Raw genomic sequence first — 10115 nt, 5'->3', positions numbered from 1 at the left:
ATTCCTAGCAATGTAATTAGGGATGACAACCTTCCTCATGTTTAGGAATGTTTGAGTGGTTAGTTGCTATTTGACAAGTTAATTATTTATCGTGCATTTCTGGTGTTGTTGCTAGGGATAGGGTTTATCTCTATTTTTAGTGATGACAGTAGCAAATTTCAACACTGTCACCTTCGCGATCTACCACATGACCAGGAACATAGGGTACATTCGTAGATAGGCATTGTCTAAGCACCACGCTATACAACGTCTACCACCCAGCAAAGTTTAAAATAGCAGGCTATTGAAAATAGTGGCAACTTTTTTAGCAGCTATGCAGCTATGGCAGTGCTATAGTGGTGTTGTGACATATAGCATTTTTTATAAAACAAATACATGAAAAAACATGAGTAATTGATGAAAAAGACATGGTAAATATGAATTTTGATGAATAAAAATATGTTTTCATAAGTTTAGGTAACATTACAAAATACCGATATGACATTACAGCATGGTTCATGAAAGCTTTATTGTCAAAAATACCAAATTAGTTTGAAATGATAAATGATAATCTAGTCTAAGATACAGTTTTGAGAGTCAGACAGAGAAGATTTATCTTAGCGGCGCAATAGCGTGTTATAGCAGTGAAATTTGTTGTAATACATGCAACTTAGCAGCGCCATAGCTCATAATAGTGGTGAAAGTTATGATAGTAGAAAAAATACAAATAGCTTAGCGGCAAGCCTATCCAGCAGCTATAACGCCGCTATAGCCCACTATTTTTTCTTTGTCACCCACCAGTGAGTTCAAAGGGTAAGCGCTATACAAACAAGGGCATAAACACAAAGCTAATCCAACTATACTAAACATATAATTAATGTAGGCAACAAACATTATAATTGCTAGTATAGTGCCCGTGCTAACGCTACGGTTTTATTTCAAGAATGTACATGAAAATAACTAAATAATTTTTTCATAGTTCAAGATTCACACAATTGTATATGATCATGTATATAATCTAAAAAATACCTATACATATCAAGTCATAATAAAATTGTCTCGGCTCAACCATCTAATAACAAGTCATCTGGAACTAACGGAGCCTTATCCCTCAATGTCCGGCAAGTGGCAAGAACCAAAATGATCTAGAGAGCACCAAACTCAAAACCACTTTTGTAGCATAATCAACGCCTCACCTGTATTCCCCTCTTCGAAAGCACCTTGTCGGTAGGTCACAACCTTCTGGCATGGAAGCTCGCGCCGATAATAAGCAATCCCATCTGCCCTGAAAAAGAATCAAAAGCTTGTGAATTTGGTGTAGAGAAATCAGTAGGAGTTGGGCTTGGCGGTGTATAGTCACGGTAGAAATGTACCATGAGGAGGAGAGGAGGGTAAGTGCACAGGACCACAGGCACAGCTCTAGCCCTAACAGAAGATGGAGGAGGCAGAGGATCGCCACCATGCATGTCATCCCTAGGCAGCGGGATCCTATCAATCCTTGCGCATTCCACGATGGTGCAGGCGGTCTCCCATCCACACAGATCGCCGCCGCCGACATGGCCATCAACCCTAGGCAACAGGATCCAGCTTCTCGATCCTCACACATTCCACGGTGGCGCAAGCAGCCTTGTCATCCACGCAGATCGTTGCCGCCACCACCATTACAGCAAAAAAAATCCCTCCGACTTCCACAAAGCACACATGCCCCAAAAATTATTATTATACAATTTGCTAAAACTTTGTGAGTTATATAATAACTTGCCTTTGGTTCTAATAATTTACCCTGAGGTTACAACTTGTCTTCTTTTGTACTGCTACCCTTGTTTTTCAATAAATGTCTATAATTGGCAACTTATATAATGCTTAATTTTTAATAATTTGCACTTTTCATGAATAACTTTTAAGTTGTTGAGTTTAGAAATGTGAAAACCATGTGAATATATTTGTCTTGAAAAATACTTTCATAAAATATACATATATCACTTTTTGATAAATATTTTCACAAAAATAAAGAGTCAAAGTTAGGTTTTGGAAACCATGTCGTTGTCCTAAACGACTTTCTTTATAGGTATGGAGGAAGATAGATTAAGATTCATGGCAAAAAAACACATAGTTAGGACATGACAACTGGAACGACGAACGAAGAAGGCTATTGCCAAAAAATAAAACTGAATGTTTAATCTCACCAGCCTTATCTTGTGATCTAAACCATCAGAGGCAAAGATTCCTAAAAAATTAATAGTGTAGCAAGACCAGTAAGAAAGAAAGCTTAAACATAAGTCAAATGGTTAGAAATCAAGCCACAAGCACCAACCATTCGAGTTGACTTGTAAGTTTATGAAGCAAATTTAACAAGAGACACTTCAGCTAGATCTTATATACTATTACTGTAGAATCATTGCATGATTCCTAAATCCAAGGAACAAACCAAAAGCAGAGAATTTGAGGACTGTCAAAGGCCAACTCACCAGCAGCCAAGTATGTTACCAACAGTCCAACAACATCTTCACAAACAACAAGGCCAAGTTGATTCATTATCCCTTTTATATACCTAGACACATCGCAGGCAGAAGCCAACAATCAGCCCATGGGGGCATGAATGTGTCTTCAGAGATGACTAATGCTGAGTCATTCTTTTGTCCACTCGCTTGATCTCACGACAATGGATAATCTCAACAGTTTTACCTATGAGCAAGGCCAGCTCATCAATCTGCCAAAAAAGCACACACCATTGGAAACCAACACCTAACTTCATAGCCATAGCTTGCACATCACCAACGCACCTGATGCTGCAGGCCCTCGAAGTCGACACAGAAGTAGCTGAAGGGCCCTCGCCATCATTGTATGCGGGGAAGCCAACAAGCTCCTCCGTCATTTGTCATGCGGCTGCATCGTTTTGACCCTCGGTGGCGCTATATAATGACGCCCATGGGCTTGTTTTTCATGCTTCTGTTTGGCTTTCCCTCCATCAGCTAGTTGCTGCAACATGCAGAAAAAAAAGTTAGGAACTTGAATCAATCTAAGAAATCTATAAAACAATTGTGCATGAAATGCAGGTTCATGACAGTAGGAATTAATCCTCTTGAACCATATAAATACGCAGCTTAGTTGATGCTAGACAAAATAAATAAAAAATCATTTATACACATCTTAAAATCAAAGGGGACAGTTGATGGCCATATAAAAAGAATAAACTATCAGGAATTTATGATAGCTGATTTCTCCAAAATTTTGGTGACTCCTCCATGACCATGAAGACAAGAAAATGACAAGTGCAAAGATGATCATCCAGGTAGGCCTTTGGTCATGAACCAGCCATGCTTAGATTTCCGAATGTCAGACAACGGTTTGCAAAAGATAGATTCTCTTGTCAAATATACATCATATTGTACACTGAACTACAAGTGCTATATCTGACAAGAAAAGTGATAAGAGAAACCTCACAATGCCCAAAGTTCAACGATGCATATAGCCAAACTTCCAACCTTCTTCAATGGTTGACCAATTATCTTTGAGTCATCGAGATATTAATTTAAAATAGTGGAAGCTCCAAATGCTCCATTTGACCAAATATCAGTAACCCATTAAGGAGACAGTATCCAAATCATCGGATCAATCAATCACCTGAAACTCATGAAATTTTTATTCTACCTACCTAGATCACAGCACTACAACCATAATTAACACGATAGGTAACAGCAAAGACGTCAACACTTTACATCTCACAATTTCAATCAAGGATGCATTATATTATATATATCCCAAATTTCACAGCTCAATTCATCTCAACCGGAGAAAACAAACAAATTAACCCTAGCTTATTTTCTCCATCACTTATATAACCAGATCTGAGCCCAATTTGGCCACCAAACTGCGCCTAATTACAGCAAGACTATCTGCAGCAGATAGAAACTACTATCGGATCATCACAAAGGAGCAGAGCGGTGCAGAGGGCACTCACGTACTCGATGGTGTACATGTACTTCTTGGCAACCATGTAGCCTTAGCAGGGGCAGACGGAGTCTTTGAAGGAGATACAGGAGGCTTTGGGCCCCTGGATGCAGTTGATGTCATTGTCATTGGATCCATGGAGCGGCGGTCGTGGGAGGCAGAGGAGTCACGGTCCTCCCACTTCGTGAGGACGCGGGGGTCAGGGACGCGTCTGCATCACCCATGCCCTTCGCCCAAATCGGTAGCAAATTAACTTTGTTGAAATCAAAGCCCTGCGCATGGAGCCGCCGCTGCCGCCGTCTCCAGTCCTGACCCCGTCTCGCTTCCCCCACCTCCAGCGCCGGTGGCTGCACGCGGCCAGGCAAGGTCGTGGCTGCAACTGGCTTGTGTGGCGGCGGCGTGGTCGAAGGCCGTCTTCAGAAGTGTGGAGCCGCCGGCATAGGGTTTTGCGCGGCGCGTGTATTATTTTAATTTTTTTGGTGGTAGCAGGGTTCGATCGCAGGTGTTTGTAGTGGACGTTGCGCCTTTGAAGCCTGGCGATGCCGCGCGTTGAAGCCTGCGTTGAAGCCTGAAATGTATCAGGGCCATAGGATTGTTTTGAAGGTTCAAATGAATGTTTTTTAGCATTTGATTTTAACAAAGTTAATTTGCTGGGTGTATTTTTCTGGGTGCATAAAGGCTAGACTCTCTCAGCGGGGGATGTAATCTTGGGTGTACCTAGCATAGCTTTGATTGATCCATTATAGTATAGATAAATATATAACTATACCAAGTCATATCAAGTATTCGACTCATACACGAACTAGAATAAAAACTAGAGGAAAACATGAACTATACAAGAACACAATGAACTAGACGAACTAGAACAAGAACAAGATGAATTAGACAATCTAATTGATGAACTAGAAGAACAAAAGATGAACTAGAAAATAAACATAATGAACTAGAAGACAAATAACTCAAATAGATTAACAATATTGAATACAAGAAACAATTACAAGGCTTTACCTAGCCTCCTCGTGACTCCATCTGAAATCCATGCGTTGCTTGACTCCTCTAATTCATATTCTTGTGTTTCTAGCTATGCCCTAGTTGATGGAGCTCTAAATTGAACTATGATGGATTGATTGATCGATTGCTGCTTTAGGGGAGGTCTGCCTCCGCTTATATAGAACGGTGGGATGAACCGTAGCCCTTGGATCAAACTGACATAGAACAGGGGTCAATATACGTCGTAGAGGTCGGTTGGAGGCCGTCACACGAAGGAGAGGTGGCTTCTAGGTGGGCCTAGGCTGGCCGTCCTAGCATGTGGGGCCGGCCAGCCCCACCTGGCCACCGTCGGTCTTCTGCTTCATTCCTGAGTCTTTCGGTATCTTCTACATCCTTTTAGTGCCTCTTTTCGATCTGTTTGCGCAACGAGTCGTGTCATGGATGGATTCTTTCCTTTCCCTGCTTCTAGATAAATCCCTAAAAAATATTATTTCACAGAGCTGTGGAATCTTGTCAGTGGGTCTTGTAATGGATGATGGTTATAGGATCTTTTAGAGTCTTTCGAGTCGTATCCATCAAGGACTTCCTCTCTGGTGCTCCAAGTATGGAAAATGATATGTCTATCTCGATCGTCTCGATGAGCTCTCTACAATGGTGTACTTAGATTGTTCACTTGAGATACTTTTATATGGTGAAATATTGAATATCCTACAAGACAAGTGAGAACAACACAACTCATGGAACTTATTAGAATAAACCCCTATAACCTTACTTTATAAGTCATTTTAGGTCTCTTCTGTGAATAGTTGATGGTTGAAAATTGGAGTTAATTAGCGTCAATAACAGGCATGGTCAGGAACTGATAGAGGCTGTAGGAGACCCGGTCAGCGATAGCGGTCGGGGTTTGCCTGCTGACAAATGAAACAAGAGCGGACAAACTCCTGCACAGCTGATTTGAGACCCTTCCAAGCGAACAACTGCTTGACACGGCGATAAGTGACTAGAATACCAGAGTACCCACCGATGGTGCTAACATGAATTGCAACAACGACTCGAGTCTGTACCTCAAGGTTGCAACCAATCCATACAGGCTGGTTGCAGCACAATAGACCATCCCAAAATGAAAAATGGGGCACTGCGGTAGGATCAACCACCAATTTAGTAATCATTTGTTGCACCTAGTTATCGGATTCATAGGACACAGCCACCTCATGCAACCACTGCAGCTGTGCTACAGATACAGCAGAACACTGCAGCACTGGCACACGAGATAAAGCGTCTGCAGCGCGGTTGTCCACCCCTTTGCAGTAAAGTATCTGATATTGTAGCCTAATTGATTTGATAAAAACCTTCTGCTGCCAGGGCGTATGGAGACGCTACTTAGATAGTGATGAGGACATCGCCACGCTAGATATGTTGACACCATCGTCTTTTTCAAGTTGCAATTCATCTTCAAATCAACTACCACGTCACTCTCGGATTCAGCAAACATGTCGTCAGTGTTTTAGTCATAACTTCTTCATACGACATCGAAATGGGATGATCTTGGACTCGTTGGAAAGGGGACGGCAACGCCGTCGTTTTGGATCTGGTCCCAGCTCCAGATCTTTTATGGATTAATCTTTATTTCCACGACAAGGTGTTGCGTCACCTATATTGGGCCAACTTGGTCATGTATCGAATTCGGGCCTTAAGCCCATGTTGTGGGCGCCTCCCCCTGGTCGCCTCGAACCCTAGGTCACTTCTCCTTTATTTTCCACGCAGCCACCGCTGTTTAGACTCGGGTTTTGATTAGAGTTCAGTTTTCCATCGAGAAACTGAATCGTTCATTGTAACTGTGGTGACAAATCCTTTTACACTGATTCAGGGCCCGTGTTCTTGATCTCCTCCACTGTGTCGATTAGTCCTTTGGAACCGAGTTCTTGAACCCTCATTTGAATATTCGCGTCATTCATATGTGCAATTCCAGATTGCGTGTTTATGCTTTCTTGCTTGTCTTCTTCGATTCACTTGCAGGAACAGCCTTCTTAGTGAGGTCAATCAAGTTGTGCTTGGTTGATAACCAACGGAGTAGTGGTGTAACGGTTGCAGGATTCGAATCGTGTTGATTTGAAGCCGGATCGCCAAAGTCGAGTTCTGCAAAAATCAAATTTACCAATTACCTCTAGGAAGATCGGGCCTGAACCTCATCAATTGGTATCAGATATCTCAGGTTTACCGCGAGGTCCAATCTCATTTGCCTTAGATTCATATTTGTTCATTACCTACAGTCCACAAAAAGCCCAAAAAAATAGTTTAAATTTCCGCTGTCCTATCACCCATTGTGCCTTGCAATTTTGTTTTCAGATTTGCTTTGTTGAGTTTGTGTCCGTGGTTGAGTCTAGTTGCTGGTTTTGATTGTGTTCATCGTCGTAGCTCATTTGCACCATTGTTGTTCTTAGTTTCCGCCGCTATCCTATCCACTGTTTCTAAACAACAAGTCGAAGCCACCACATTACTCGAATTGCTACCTCTGCTAGCCGCCTTGTGTGATCTCTCGCCGCCACGCTAACCCAAGATAGGTTGCCAGCCGCTGTTATTTTGCCTGCTTTGCAGCCCTCCTTACATCATCAGGTGAATCCCTACTACTGTTAGTCACAAGGACGATTCATCCTGTGATCGGTGTTGGAGTTTAGGGTGGACAACCTCGACAAGGTAATTACCAAGGTAATAATTTTAATAACAACTTTTCGCTTATGAGAGAATTAGTTGTTAGTAAATCCAAACTACTAGATCAAATGACTAGGAAACTAACATTCAATGATAAAACTTTGGAAAACATACATACTAGGATGGATACTTTTGCTTCTGCTATAAAGAATCAGCATAGTTTCAATAAAATGCTAGAATCACAATTAGCTCAATTAGTTGCTACTGTTCCTCCATTAGAAAAAGGCAAGATTCCAGGCCAACCAGAAGATTTCGAAATTGCTAACCTTGTTGATATTCACAATGCAACCCAATATCATATTGAGCCTGCAGCTGCATAATGGATTGACCACTATCTACCAGAGAAGATGGGAGACCCTGGAAGACCTGTTATTCCAATCATCATAGGATGCCACAGCTTTCCAAAGGCTATCTGTGACTTTGGCGCAAGTGTCAACATCATGCCCAAGGTAATTTATGAGAAAATATTAAATGATTCCCTGTTGTACACAAATATGCATTTGCAGCTTGCAGATCAGTCCATTTGCTACCCTGAGGGAGTACTAGAATAAGTTGTCATTAGAGTGGGGCAATCTATGTCCTAGTTGACTTCGTGGTCATGGAGACAAGAGTAGATGAGAAGGCACCCATCATTTTGGATAGACCATTCTTGTGCACAACAAAAGCCATCATCTATGTGGAGTACGCCAAGATGGTCCTATCATCAAGGACAAGAAGGAGAGATTCAAATTCAAGAACCATGTCCTGAAGCCCCGAAGCAATTTTACCAACAAGGAAAGCCAGAACATCAATCAATGCCGAAGAAGAAGAATAATAGAAACAATAGAAGACGGAGGAGGACCAAGCATACACCTGCAGAAGCAACTCAATTGATCATCGCTCTCAACACAGAGAATGATCATATGCTACCCAAACCATTTCCAATCAAGAGAGGTGATCCAGGAGTTCCAATCATTGAATGCACAATCAAAAGCACCACCTTCCCCCACACCATTTGTAACACTGGATCAGGCTGCAATGTAATGTCAAAACAGGTATATGATGAGTTATTTGACTTACCTTAATACCCAACATATATACAGTTGCAGATAGCAGATCAATCATTAAGGTTCCTGAAAGGAGCAGTCAAGGATGTAATGGTAAGAATTCAAGAACAATATATACCTATAGAGATTCTAGTTCTTAACATGCAGAGAGATGATGAGTCCCCAATCCTCTTGGGAAGACCGTTCCTCTACACAGCCAAAGCCAACATCTACATCGGATCAGGGCATATCCACTTCAACCTACCTGCCGGAAAGGAGAAGAGGCTAAGCCCGCCGTCAGGTTGCCCAGCCTTACTGCAGATGGGAAGACTTTCCTGGGAAGATTGTGAAATATGAAGTTCGCTTCACGGAGCAAGAAGAGAACACACAAGCACCCCGATGGAGTGAGTGGGCCGAAGAAGCTGAAAGGATGGACCAAATTGCCAAGAAAGAGAAAGAGGAGATCTTAGCCCAATTAGAAGCCTGGGAAAAGGAGAACAAAGCTGAAAAGTTAGAACTAGAGAAGGATGAAGCGAGAAAGACAGAAGCAAGATGGTAGAAAGACGCACGTGACGCATCACTACAAGACGGGAAGTTGACTGAGGTTAATTCAGACAATGAACACACTGAGTAAGTCCTCTCTGCCATCTAAAGTCGTGTTAGAAGACTTTAAATTCCGTACCCTAGCCTTAAGGTCAGAATGGTAGTTATCTAGTTAAATTAGCATGCATTAGTAATTTTGCTTTAGTACACTTAGTAGCATATTTATTTCTCTTGGCATATTAATACAAAATACAAACAAATATTTACTACTTCAGTTACTGCATCATAAATACCAAAGCCCAATGTGAATATACTCATGGCAACCCCTTAGGAATATTTACTGTGGTGGCATAAAAAATAAATAAATAGCATTCATATTTATTTCATGCATCATAAATAGAAAATTCAAAAAAAGAAGAGAAAAGTAAAATCCTGTTAAATCAGACAACATTAAAATTGGCTCATAAGAATAATGAATTGCTAATTGGCTGACCACCAACCTTTTATTAAATTCAAGCCTCGAGTTTTGGTTTTCTTGTTGGAGTATTACTATGTAGAAATAACATCATAGCAAGGAGAGAGTTTATCAATGGCACCCACCGGGTTCGCTACTAGCTAGCTCGCTCTAAAGGACATCTACGCCAAGTATTGCAACCATCTAGCTTGGGGGAAGGAGCATCCACTATTTATTAAGTAATTGTACCTAAGTGATTATCGAGTCTATACAGTCATAAAAATACCAAAAATATGTGGGCACATGAAGGTCCACAAAGTCAAAGAGTCTTTTTGTGAGTTTATAATTAGTTAGATGTTAGAGTCTGTTTAGAGTCAATTTAAACTAGAGCTAAATAAAAATTGATTAACATCAAAATTTTGCCTTGGAAATAGTGAATAGTTGCTCTATTCTTTACAAGTACC

General features: G+C 41.3%; 1 long non-coding RNA gene across 2 annotated transcripts; it reads right to left on the bottom strand.

Annotated features, from left to right (window-relative positions):
- LOC110429662 lies at positions 918-9905 on the bottom strand. 2 transcript variants are annotated; one of them, XR_002446777.1, is made up of 5 exons: positions 8920-9905; positions 8689-8741; positions 2763-2958; positions 1353-2689; positions 918-1264 (listed from the first exon to the last, which is right to left on the bottom strand). It is a non-coding gene; the product is annotated as an uncharacterized LOC110429662 (long non-coding RNA). The 2 variants fall into 2 exon arrangements; XR_002446778.1 differs by lacking the exons at positions 8689-8741; positions 8920-9905 and adding an exon at positions 4939-6305.

This window comes from Sorghum bicolor, chromosome 8 (assembly GCF_000003195.3).
Source record: "Sorghum bicolor cultivar BTx623 chromosome 8, Sorghum_bicolor_NCBIv3, whole genome shotgun sequence".
Classification (NCBI taxonomy): domain Eukaryota; kingdom Viridiplantae; phylum Streptophyta; class Magnoliopsida; order Poales; family Poaceae; genus Sorghum; species Sorghum bicolor.
Note: the sequence above shows the minus strand (reverse complement) of the source record. Positions and strands in the feature narration are given on the sequence as shown.